General features: G+C 32.0%; 1 protein-coding gene across 3 annotated transcripts in view; it reads right to left on the minus strand.

Moving 5' to 3' along the window:
• The window catches only part of LOC143252818 (cell adhesion molecule Dscam1-like), a 136727-nt gene that overhangs the window by 78198 nt on the left and 45457 nt on the right, over positions 1 to 13072 (minus strand). The gene's annotated exons all lie outside the window — the stretch shown is intronic.

Here is a 13072-nt window from a genome sequence, read left to right on the forward strand (position 1 = left end):
ATAAAACGTTGTTTGCTGGTTTTTTATTAACACCAACCTTATTGTTTATAAACATTATACCAATCCTTGTGATATTTAAGGAAAAAAGAAACCATAAAATATAAATATTCAAACAAATTAAGTTATAGCATTACTATCTCAGGTTTAACTAAGTAATTTCCTAATAGAGACAATTACAGTGAACTCGAAAATGCAAGAAAGACTAGCAGATTGAAACAATGACTATATCAATATGAGTGGACAAATACTTTTGTTGCTACTACCTTTTAGAAAGTTTATATTCAATTAAGAGTAGAAATATTGTGGTTTTGTTGTAATGTATAGTACTGTGCAAAATCTTAGAACAAGAGAATATTTTATCATTCTTTCCATTTTATGGGGCTAATTTAAATGTCCATGCTATTGAAGAATGTAAATTTCAATACTATGATAATGCTTCACTGATCCCTGTTAACAATCGAATAGCCAGGATGAGAACACTTATCCATTTTTAGAATTCCCATATACTTCTGCCAAGGGTATGTCACAAGGGTCCTGCTTATATCAACACAACGATCAAATTTGTGGTGTGAAATAACTGTCATGACACCCCATACAGTGTATCAGCTATTTAGAAAGAAGCTAGCGAGGAGCTAGCATATGGTGCTGGTGTATGCCAGGAAAAACTAAATTAATACTGTTCAAAAAATAAAATGTGATAAAAACTGTATTTAACACTATATATTAAGTTCTGTTGTTATTCCCCCCAAAAAAAAAAGAAAAATCGTAGAGAATTCGCATAACAAATTGATGCTGACTGGAAATGTCAAGTACACACTAGAAAGGATAAAACAATTATACTGTTGTTATGTATCTTCGTTTATGCATACTTCGGGACAAAAGTAAGATAACGACCATGTACCAAGTGACAAAAATATTTCCAGATCTACATCACCAAGAAGATTCAACGAAAATGGAATATTTGGTCATGCAGCAGTTAAAAATCCTTTACTTTGATCTCCAAATATTGTCAAATGACTGATATTTATTTAAAGGTAGAAAACTGAACTGTTGATGTTTGGAAAAAAATATGTTAAAAACAGATGTGTCCGAGTGTGAAATATTTGGTTCAAAGCACAGAATGCAAGTCCGGCGGAAGAAAGATGAAAGATACTTATTTCAATGCCTAGCACCCATCATACTAAACAGATCTGGAATTTGATAGATCAAAAAATTGACAAACCCAAAGTTACTTCCAAAGAAACTTTATTGGTGTGAACTAGAGACATACCGAATTAAATTTCAAAAGATAATTTGATTAAATATCTTGCAACAATGCCTGAAACAATATCTGCAATTATTAAATCAAAAAAGGGACACACAAAATCATAACTGTTTGCTGAACTCAAGCTTTCGACTAAGTGTCTGTTGTATTAAATATAAAAATTAATAAAATTTTAATATTTCATCTGTTATTTACCTTCCATTGGTTTTTGAAAATAAACTGAAATGTAATTTTCCCTTTGTTCTAACATTTTTGCACAGTACTGTGTAAATGATAAAATCTCTTTAAATGTTAAAATAAATTTTTTTTATCGTTTAAGCTATTTCTAATGTTACTGAATTAATTAATTAAAGAACGTAACATTTATAAAGTATAAAACATTTGATAGTTTGTTTAACTTCATGCTTATAAGAAAAAAAAATCAGAATTAAAAAAACGTTACTTTAGGGATACTATGCTAAATCTCATGTTTTCGCAGATTTAACATATACGTATATATATATATGCATATTTGTGGTAAATGTGATTAATCAGATTATCGTTGCAAATACTTTGATGTTAAAGTATAAAAAGTAAGGTCATTTTATTGTTTGTAAAGTTATTGATAGAAGTACTCCATTTTTTATTACTTGTTTAGAAAAGTGGTTTCCAAACTTTGTTAGTATAATGCTCCTTGTTATGAATAAAAAATGTTTGAGGCCTTTAAAAACGCCTTAAAATGTAATTTTTAAATGTCCCCACCACTTTAGCATATAATTGTAAGACTTCTCATTCCGACATAGTGTATCATTTAATTAATTCAACACAATTTTTATCGGTTTATTTAAAATTATTTCAACAATTTTTGTTTAGTTTCAATTTTGGCGGCCCCATATAAAACAAAAATCCCGGTTCTTTTATGAACCATGGCTACTTTTTGGGAAACGTTGGTATAGAAATTAGAGTAGTGAAGGTGATACAAAAAAATGTTTTTATGTGTTCGTGATCATTTAAGAAATATAATTCAGTATAAACTCTTGTCGCTTCTTTTATCATTATGTTACATTTAAAATAGATAACAGCTGATATAGAAAAAAATGTTTTTTAAAGATATTCTTTATCATTTATAATGCCTCTTATTGGCACAACTGTAGTTTGAGAACGTAAAACGCAAGAAACCGGGTTTTGATACCGTGGTGGACAGAGCACAGGTCGCAGATTGTGAAGCTATTTGCTTAACTTCAAATAATCAATCAATCATTTATGATTTACAAAAGCGAGACTGATACAAAATTATATCACATTTAGAAAAACAAACAAAGTATATAAAACGGTCTAATGAAATCATTGTAATTCTGCCTGGACATTTATATTTTCTGGTAAATTGAAATATAACTGATGGAACTAATTTTTCAACACTTATTAATCGTATATATATATAATCACATCAATGCTAACAAAGTCAATTGAGGATCAAAATACGTTAACTATAGAAATACCGACGTGTTCCATGACATTCATCAACTTTTTTTTAGCACAAGTTTATAAACTTTTCATGCATCAAATAGTTTGTAGCCAAATGATATTGCTTGCAGGCAGTTTTTAATATTCAAAAACTGTAAAAGCAAATAAAAAAGCCATCGCGATACTGGATTTAATCCCATTAATCAGTACTATTTTTTTACGTATTTTACATGGAAAAAGAACTTCAACTCTGAGTTTATGTGTTGTAAAAGCAATCGATAAGATGAATCTGGTATTAGACGAAAGGGCTATTCAAAAGCAATATGGAATACTCTATTATGGAGTTGAAATGCTATTATTTACACTTCTTACTAGAAAGCAAAGGGCGAGAACTAATAAAGTAAAAAGTAATTAAAATTATCATAAACATTACTGTGTAACAAAATAATGCAGTCTGTGATTTATAACGTGGCTATATTTTAATGTTAATTTCCGTTTTGCAATTTATATATATATATACATTCCTCCTGGAAACATGCATTGTTACATTTTATTTTTATAAACCTAACTAACTGTGTAGCAGAAAGAATTTATATGCAAAAACGGCTCGTTTGGGCTGAGAAAAAGCCCGTTTTTCTCAGCCCAAAATGCATATAATCTCAACAAGTGGGTTTCTCGTCATCACTGAGAGAGAATTTAGTTATTTTATAATGCATAATATCATAAATCATCAAATGATGCTATTTTAAAGAATAGCAACATTGGATCAGAATTGTACTAACATTGAGGACTGAGTGGTACTTAGAGCCATTTACCTTAAGTTAAACAGAATATTACTTTATAATATTCGTTATATATACAGAGGCGTATATTGTATAGGGTAAGAATCAGTAATAAGCATGTGAAACTTTACTTGTCAGAAAATTACTGTAGTGCTATATAGTGTTTTACCTAGTGGCTCTGGAGACATAATTTCTGTTACTAAACTCCAGTTGCTTAACGACTCTACTCAAGATCTGTAATAATAGTAAAGATCAATCATAATAATATTACTTATGTACAAGAATTTATGCAATTTTGAGCAGTAATAACAATATAAATGTACATAAACGTTGCATATAGTGGATACTTTTAGTTCCAGTACTGATTTTATGTGTGTTCTACATTTAAGTTTAGATTGCCACATTATCCACATTCACCATAAAGCTTATTGTTTTGAAACAATGGTATCATATCTTACATTTGGACTGCTGTGAGATCTATTATGCATGGAAGTTCATAATCTCTCTTTTTAAATCTACCTTGAATTAAAATATTACATTTATGCTTATGATAACAACAGCAACAACAAAAACAGTTCTTGTTTTTTATGAACAATCGCGGAACTAAAAATCCAATTTCGACATTACATTAATGTGTGATGGTCTTATTTTCTCTTCGTTCTCTTGAGTGAACGTAAAACATTTATAAATATGTATGCATCTATATGTATTTTTATACATTTTACAGAACAGAAGTGTAAAAAAATGTACGATCTGCCATGACGGATTACAATATTAATCGGCCTGGCATGGCCTAGCGCGTTAAGGCGTGCGCTTCGTAATCTGAGGGTCGCGGGTTCGCGCCCGAGTCGCGCCAAAACATGCTCGCCCTCCCAGCCGTGGGGGCGTTATAATGTTACGGTCAATCCCACTATTCGTTGGTAAAAGAGTAGCCCAAGAGTTGGCGGTGGGTGGTGATGACTAGCTGCCTTCCTTCTAGTTTTACACTGCTAAATTAGGGACGGCTAGCACAGATAGCCCTCGAGTTGCTTTATGCGAAATTCCAAAACAATACAATATTAATTCCGGGGCTCGATTTCTCGTGATGGATTGAGCTTAGATGGTTCATCACGCATCTTTGTATTAAACAAACCAAGCACTTTGAAAAATAAGAAATTATAATAAAGAAATAATTTCCTGACTGGACTGAAAACATAATAAATGCATCAGTTTCGAAACAGGTAGGACTAAGCACATATGATCCAGCTAGTTTTCATTTTAAAGGCAGTTCTGGTTCAGCTACTGTTGATCAATTAAAAAAAAAAAAAACTAAAGAAAATAGTGCAAATAATTTAACACAGCATTACGTAGCTTCAGAAGTACAAGCAGCATACATTTGTAATTATACATTTATAAGAACAGTTACCTAGTACTAACAGTATATTCAAATTACATTACAAAAGCTGTTGTACGTTGTCTTAGAAAGAGACATGGTGCTTAAATGGTCGAAGAATTCAGCGAATAAATAAGTAGTAAAATGCAAAGATGATAGAGTAAATAGATAAAATTATCACATTGTTTCTTATTTCAAAAAGTGCGTTTGCTCGAAATGTCGCCAAATAAATAAATTGGTATTATAGTTTATAAAAGTTGATTTTTCTCTAAAAGTCTAATTTCATTATTTATCACCTTCGTAATTTCTATTTATTTAAATTATAGTAGAGCTGCCGCTATGGAGTGCATATACAAACAATTTTTATATAGTTGTTGTTTGTGCCTGTTTATTGATTTATTGAGGGTGTTTCATTGATTTGCGGTTAACGTTCGACATACCACAAAGTCTCGAAAATTATATACTTGAACAAATCAGTACATTTAGAATACTGTGGAATTCATTATTAGTTTTTTTTTTTTAAAGTTCGCGCAAAGCTACCCAAGGGCTATCTGCGCTAGCCATCCCTAATTTAGCAGTGTAAGACTAGAGAGAAGGCAGCTAGTCATCACCACCCACCGCCAACTCTTGGGCTACTCTTTTACTAACGAATAGTGAGACCTACCTTCACATTATAACGCCCCCAAGGCTGAAAGGACGAGCATGTTTGGTGCGACGGGGATTCGAACCCGCGACCCTCAGATTACGAGTCGAAAGCCTTAACCCACCCGGCCATGCCGGGCCATATTCATTATTAGATTAACCAACAAAGTAATTAGAACTCTGAAAGCAAGTGTGGATAAACAAAATGTTTAGGTTGGCGAAGTTAAGAAATGAAATACAAATTTAAAATAAACCAAAAAAAAATTTTATTGAACACCAAACAAGTCAAATGAGAAAAAAAAAAACAATTAAAGGAAATTTAGATATTAAGTTAATATTAAAAGTGAAGAGAAAGGTAGCTTTGGAATACGAGGAAAATTTGAAACCTAAATACACTCTTGGTAATTGGACTTTGAACAGGTAAGTCGTTGAAATTAAAACGAACAATCTCGTTAACTAGAAGTCAGCACTAAACTTAAACTTATAATGTTGCTAATATATATTCTAAGAAGACAGTTGATCGATTGCTGTAAAATTAAATTCAAAAATCATTAACTCAAATGTTACTAATTTCAACCTACTTGTGGCAAATGTTCAGAGCGTGATGAAAAGCTTGTTCACCACCTCTCACAGATAAACCACATGATAATAATGGAAAATAAGATAATAATTAATTGCATCTGTATTAAAAAAGCTACAGCTCTAAGAAAGCTTTTCATATGGCTCTGACAGGTGTAAATATTCTCACACTGAAACTGAAACTCAGAAAAAATTAAATTTATATATATATATATACAAATATGTATCTATGGAGATCATAAAATGTTAAAATTTCAAAGATAAAATTACACCTTTCACAGCAGAAATACGTGAAATAGGTTATGAAATTATTGAGATATCTAAGTTTTACGGGACGTTTTCAATAATGTTAGATAAACTAATGGAAGTTAGTAATAAATTATTTCTCTAAGTTGTAAAATTCAATATTGAAAATTTCAATTTAAACATCCTGGCATGGTTTTGTGCGCAATTCAAAAATAATTCAAATATTAAATTTTCAGTTTCTATATGTTTTTATGTGTAGTTTTCAGTATATGTTCGAAAAATCCATTATTTAGGAAAAGGTTTACACTTATAATATTGTTTAACGGTTAGCGTGACACGCTGTATATCTAAAATCCTCAAAATTCGTAGCTTGGTACCTTTCAACACGCTTTGAAATTTCAGCTATCGAAGCGTTACATGAGTGACAAACAATCACATTTATTTATTGAAAACTGGACAAAACTTTTGTAGTGACAGGTACTTTCGACTTACAGCCATTCGTTTGATCACTATCTAAAAATTAGGACCATCCATACCTGACTCATTGTTTTTGAAATTCGCACAAAACTATACGAGGGTTAATTGTGCTATCCGTCATTAATTTAGCAGCATAAGGCTTGAGAGAAGGCAGCTACTCATCATTAGCCACCTCCAACGCACGAGCTACTCTTTCACCAACGAATAGTTGAATTGACCGTCACATTATAACACCCCACAGCTGAAAGGGCGAGCATGCTTGGTGTGACCGGGATTCGAAACTTCGACCCTCAGATTACGAGTCGAGCGTCCTAACCACATCGCCATGCTGGGCCACCTGAATCCTATGGAGCTTACAAGTACAATGTGTCATCAAATATATCAAACTACAATTTAGAGGCGTGATTTTTTTATTTTTTATTTTGCAGAAAGTGAATGAATAATTTACCGACGTTAGGAAATGTTTACAGGTCTGACATAGAATACATAGGTTGACGTGTTGATCAGTAAGTAGCGTGATATTGTATATCAGTAAACTTGGTAATGATTTTAGCTAGACTTGTTTTACTGGTCCTATATGGATTTTAATAAAAATTATATTTTATAATAACATTTCAACTCACACCTTTTAAACAAAGTGTTTGAACTCGGTATTTGTGTGTTGAAAACACAGGATGATAAAACAAAATTTATCGTTGAGTGAAAGGGCTTAGCGGCAGCAGTGTGTAACGGGGGATGTGTGCAGTTGACATGTTATTATACACTCTTTTACTGCTCAGATTTACATTTCTTGTAATTATTGTCAAATCTTAGTCTTGTAGTGTATGCGTTACTTTAGAGAACAATATTAAGACTTAAATTACAGTATGTAGCTTTTACCTGTATATATGAATTATAACATCTTAACATCTTTACAGTCTTTCAACGTCTGTCTTACACGTATTTTATGACAAGATATGATCTCCACTACCAACTGGTGTGAAGAGACTTTCCAAAAAAAAACAGAAAGAGACTTCACCTTTTTAATCAAAATCCTTCTATAGAATTTTCAAGGTGTTAGACTACATACTTTAATTACATAGTACAGATCATCCCGAGCCACGCTGTGCTATTTATCTCAAGACGGCTGGTTATGGGTATTAACACTTTTACCAAAATAAAGCAAAGAACAACGTTTCGACATTCTTAGATCATCTTCAGGTTAATCAGCCGTCCTGAGATACACTTTTACTTTAAGTTGGTTTCTCTTCATCACGAATCACAAACTGTGCTGTGTTCTGTTTCGCCTATATGAATCGGTTTCTTTTATAGAAAGTACATACAGAAATACAAACATGCTACCTTGAGACTTAATTTGTAGTATGTAGCATTTAGATGTTTAAACTTTTCAATATCTTCTTAATCGAAGACCATGATTACCAGCAGAATTTCAAGGAAATTTGGAAGCAGTATCTGAATGCACCTGAAGAATGATGTATACTTTATCAATTATAAAAGAAGAAAAGTAGTAGCTGTTCGAGCTATGATAACCCCTTCCTTATTTCAAGATGTTCCACACCTGAATATCAAAACAAATTATTACTAACCGAATTAATAAGTTTATTTCAGGTCGTAAGATGTTGTGATAACTTTTCTCAGGGGTCACACGTAAACAATAGCAACCATTTAAAAGGCTAATATGGAATAAAGCTCAAAATACATTTTACCAAATACACATTAACAAAAAGATGACAATACAGAACTGAGAATAAAAATATCAAAATTAAATCATAAAAACAAAAAAGCCATAGAGTTAACATATGAATTAAAATTATTAAAACAAAATACAGATCAAAATTTAAGATGGAGATGAAAATAAACCAAATCACGAAACAACTAAAATATAAAGTGGAATACAGTGAAACTGCAAATAAATAATATCACAATAATCAGAGCACAGTTGTTAACAATGTTGATTTAAAATTAAAAAAAAAACTCTTGATTGTGCAGCAGATTAAGGTTGTTTAGGTGTATTCGACTGATGTGGTGGTTGTCGGCCAAACTCCATCTCTCTCGTCAAACTCTGGCTTAAGGTAACAAATCTCTAGACACATTAGAGATATGTCATCCATGATGTTTTTCTTTTAAATTAGCAATTTGCATTTCCGGCTGTTAAGTCGAAGACTTCTCCAGTGCTGTTTACTGTTGTTCTTTGTAAATGGTACAGATGGTGAAGCATTTTAAAATGCTAATTATTATATCAACAAGTCAGAATTGAAGATTATGTTCTAAAGTACCTGAGCAATACATCTAAAGGCTTATAACGCTATAAATTGTGTTTCGATGCCCTTTATGGGTACAACTTAGATAGCCCATTGTGTAGCACTGCATTTAATAATAACAAACAAAGAAATTTTGAAAATTAAAGTTAATTCCATAGTTATATTATCTAGGCCTGTAACTGTGCTCGCCAAAGGTAAAATTAACTGAAATGTGAAAAAGTTCAGTTATCTCACATTCATGGGAGTTCTTCCAAGTTTGTTCGATTCACATAGAGACGGAGTTTGGGTTCGATGAGAAAAGAGGACAAGCTACAACACACACGCAACTTATACTGACAACCAAAATTAGTCCAATTACTTTACAAACAACTATTAGAGCTCTTAACCTTACAAGTTTTATAATTTATTTGTTCACAATTTCAGCCTGTATTTTCACACAAGATGAACATATCTGAGTAAATAACTGAACTCACATCTAACATCATAAATAAGTCCAGATTTCTGTTTGTGTGTTTCCCTCAAAAATCATGTTATAACATCACTACTGAACATATTTAACTCAAAGTCCTTGAATTAAAAAAAAAACCTGTTGAGAAATGATATTGGGATACAAAGTTCATTAATATCTTCCAAAACCCAAAAGTTGTTCAACAAATCAAATAAACATATGTATAAATCAAGCCGACTGAATAATATTAGGTACTTTGTTTTTCAATTCATACGAATAAGTGTGATTATGCGATTTCATTTATTAGGTCATTTACGTAAATATATTATTTCACCACCAGAGACAATACTTAGTTATCCACGTTTTTCATCTACCGTGATATAAATTATGTAGAAATTCCATTTCAGTTTGTCAGTGATATATCACAAGCTTAAAATATTTTCGCTTTGGGAGCAAACTTTAATTATTTCTTTCCTTCAATTCAAAATACAACACAAAACATGTTATGTTTATTTCTTAGTGTGGTTTCGATTAGCCACTGCTTTTTTCATGAAATAGGCTAAATTAAAAGGTTTTATTAATCTCAAAAGCTGTATTTTGTAAATGACATATTCAGGTAAATAATTCGTTTATGCAAACTGATTCAAATACTAATCGAAACAATACTCGTACTGTCACAGGGTATCCATTGCCACACACATTAATCAATGCATACTTGCAACACGTAATATCGTCGTTCACCAGCTAGCCCAGTTTCCATGGAAACCGACATCACCATAACTCGTTTTCATACAGGTGCCAAACGTGTATTATGTCTCAGGTGCAATCTAAGTAGGTAAGATTTATTGTAACTCAAACAATCTCACGAAATTAGACTTAATCACGGACCGAAATAATGAGAAATACCCTAATTTGTTATAAACATAGTCAAGATCACGTTTCATATCATAAACTGCAAAATACCCATCTTCTGGATTTTTAAAGATTAATAGCTATTCCACTGACACAGGGTCCGCTTGAATTTTTTATTATAAGAATAATGGCGTTAATGTTTAATAAATAGCAGAATTTTAAGCAGCGTCCTTTTGTTATCAGGAGTACTTAATACAGATCTTAAATTTTTGGAACCATATACTTTGTACTTTCTTCAATTTATGTCAATAGTGTGCCAGTTCCATTATCATTAATGTATGTATCACTGCTGAATGGAGAATTCTGATAAGGATTGACTTGCACTTATACTCTAAACAAAGTATACATCAAGCATCAAAATGTATCTGCATATTCCAATCTCTACACAAATGTGTGTATTAAGCTTGGTCAATGTAGTCAGTTGTATACGTATTTTGAAGAAACTGGCCACAAACCATTACAAAAAAACAACAACAAACGACAAAGCAATATCTTATTTGTTATAAATTAGGTACAGTACTGGATCACTGAAACATTTGCAAAATTAGCAGATTGCCCGTTTCCACTGACTGTGTGATCAAGGAACTGCACTTCTGCATACATAACGGTAGACTTTCTAAAACTAAGTTTCAAGTTTCCATTTTTTTTGTACTTCAGTAATATTCTCAAATTCTTAGCTATAGCTTGAGTCACGAGTTTAAAGACAAGTATGTCGTCAAAATAAATAAGGCATTTCTCCTTCTACAGCTCTTTAAATAAAAGCTCCATTAACTTCTCAAATATAGAAGGTTCATTTCACTGACTAACTAGATTAACACATAATTGGAACAATTCTTCTCGAGTATTTAAAGCAATTTAAGGTATTTTTTGGAATCCAGATCATTTTAATACTGATAAGCAAGATCTTGTGTAGACAACAACTGCATCTTTCAAGACACCCGTACATTGATATTTTTTTCAAGAAAGGGAATGTGTGAAAGTTTATTACTATATTAAAAATCTGATGAGCTTAGATTTATTCCTTCTTTCTAACAATTGCTACTGGAGGTCCCCATAGACACAACAGTACGCTTAAAACTTCGAAATCGAAACTCTTGGGTTCAGTTTCTTCAAAGTGCATAGAAAATGTAGCCCCATATGATTGTGTTTGAAAGCAAACAAGGATAACTATATGCTCTTCGAAGGTGGCTACCATAAGCTTCTTTATCTTTTCAATTTTAGGAATTGAAGGTTACATGACGGTTAATTTATTAGATACATGACACACGTATCCTTGTGAGGTGTTAGATTGTTTATTTATCAAGTCATCTAGCTGGTCCCACAAGCCCTTCATTAAACTACCCGAACAGTTCACGGACATCAGGTCCATGTTTTAAGTTCAATTGTTTATACAATCCTCAAATAGAATCTTCAGATGCTTTGGAACTTGCACATTATTTTTCAATAGGATATTAAGGTTGCATTACTAACCAACGGGCTAATTTTTGTTGCTTCTGTCTTGGTTACTTGCTGATGACCATTTCAACTGAAACTTGAATGGATAAACACCCATAATCACAAACTCAAACCGTTACAACACTCACACAGTTCTCTCTTGAAGCAAGTATGGACTGCTTTAGAAAAACAAAACAATATGTCATTATTATTGATGACGAGAAACCCACTTGAAATAAAAATGTATCTCAGAACGGTTGGTTTTGGTATTAACACTTTTATTGATAAGGAAAAACAACGTTTCGACCTTCCTAGGTCCTGATCTAGGAAGGTTGAAACGTTGTTCTCTCCACACTTGCTTCAAGAGAGAACTGTATAAGTGTGTACGTTGTAACTGTACAACGTACAACACCTTCACAAGGATACGTGTGTCATGTATCTAATAAATTAACCATCATGTAATCTTCAATTCCTAAAACTGAAAAGATGAAAAAGCGTATGATAGCCACCTTCGAAGAGCATATGGTTATCCTTGTTTGCTTTCAAGCACAGTCATACCAGCCGTTCTGAGATACAGTGTGTCATTAGTTGGTTCTACCAACAAAGCAGACAGTGAAAAAATACTAGCTGAATCCATACTATGCCAAAAACTATTTTTAGCACACTTGGAGTTACTACCACATAATTTTCAACGTGCAAAGTTCTGAGGTCTAATCTTCTCAATGTTGAATGACTTTATCGCAGAACTACAGTTCATTTATTGCATAAGCACAATTGGCTAACAATTTCTGCAGTAAGTCCATTACTGAGATAACACAGAGACATTAAGAAATAAAGACAAAACAATGAAAAAAATCTATCCTGTGAATGTTACTTGCTGTTATAGTCTAATATAAGCTTTACTGTGGTACCATCTAAGTCACGAGGTTGCATACTTTAACTTTATGTCTACATGCATAATAACATTTCAAACCAATTTACATCAACCTTTTTGCATAGGCTACCTTCATAAATGGTCCATTCATAAATAAAAATATGTTAGCTTAAGACTTAAAACGTAATATGTAATTTTTACTTTAGTAAAAGTATTAGCATTGTTTTTATCTTTCCGTATCTAGTTTACACAAATGTTATGATTACATGCAAAACTGCATGGGAATTTATAAAAAATAATACCTGATAACTGCTTGTTCTACTTTAATAGTGAAAAGA

This window comes from Tachypleus tridentatus, chromosome 6, assembly GCF_004210375.1.
Source record: "Tachypleus tridentatus isolate NWPU-2018 chromosome 6, ASM421037v1, whole genome shotgun sequence".
Classification (NCBI taxonomy): domain Eukaryota; kingdom Metazoa; phylum Arthropoda; class Merostomata; order Xiphosura; family Limulidae; genus Tachypleus; species Tachypleus tridentatus.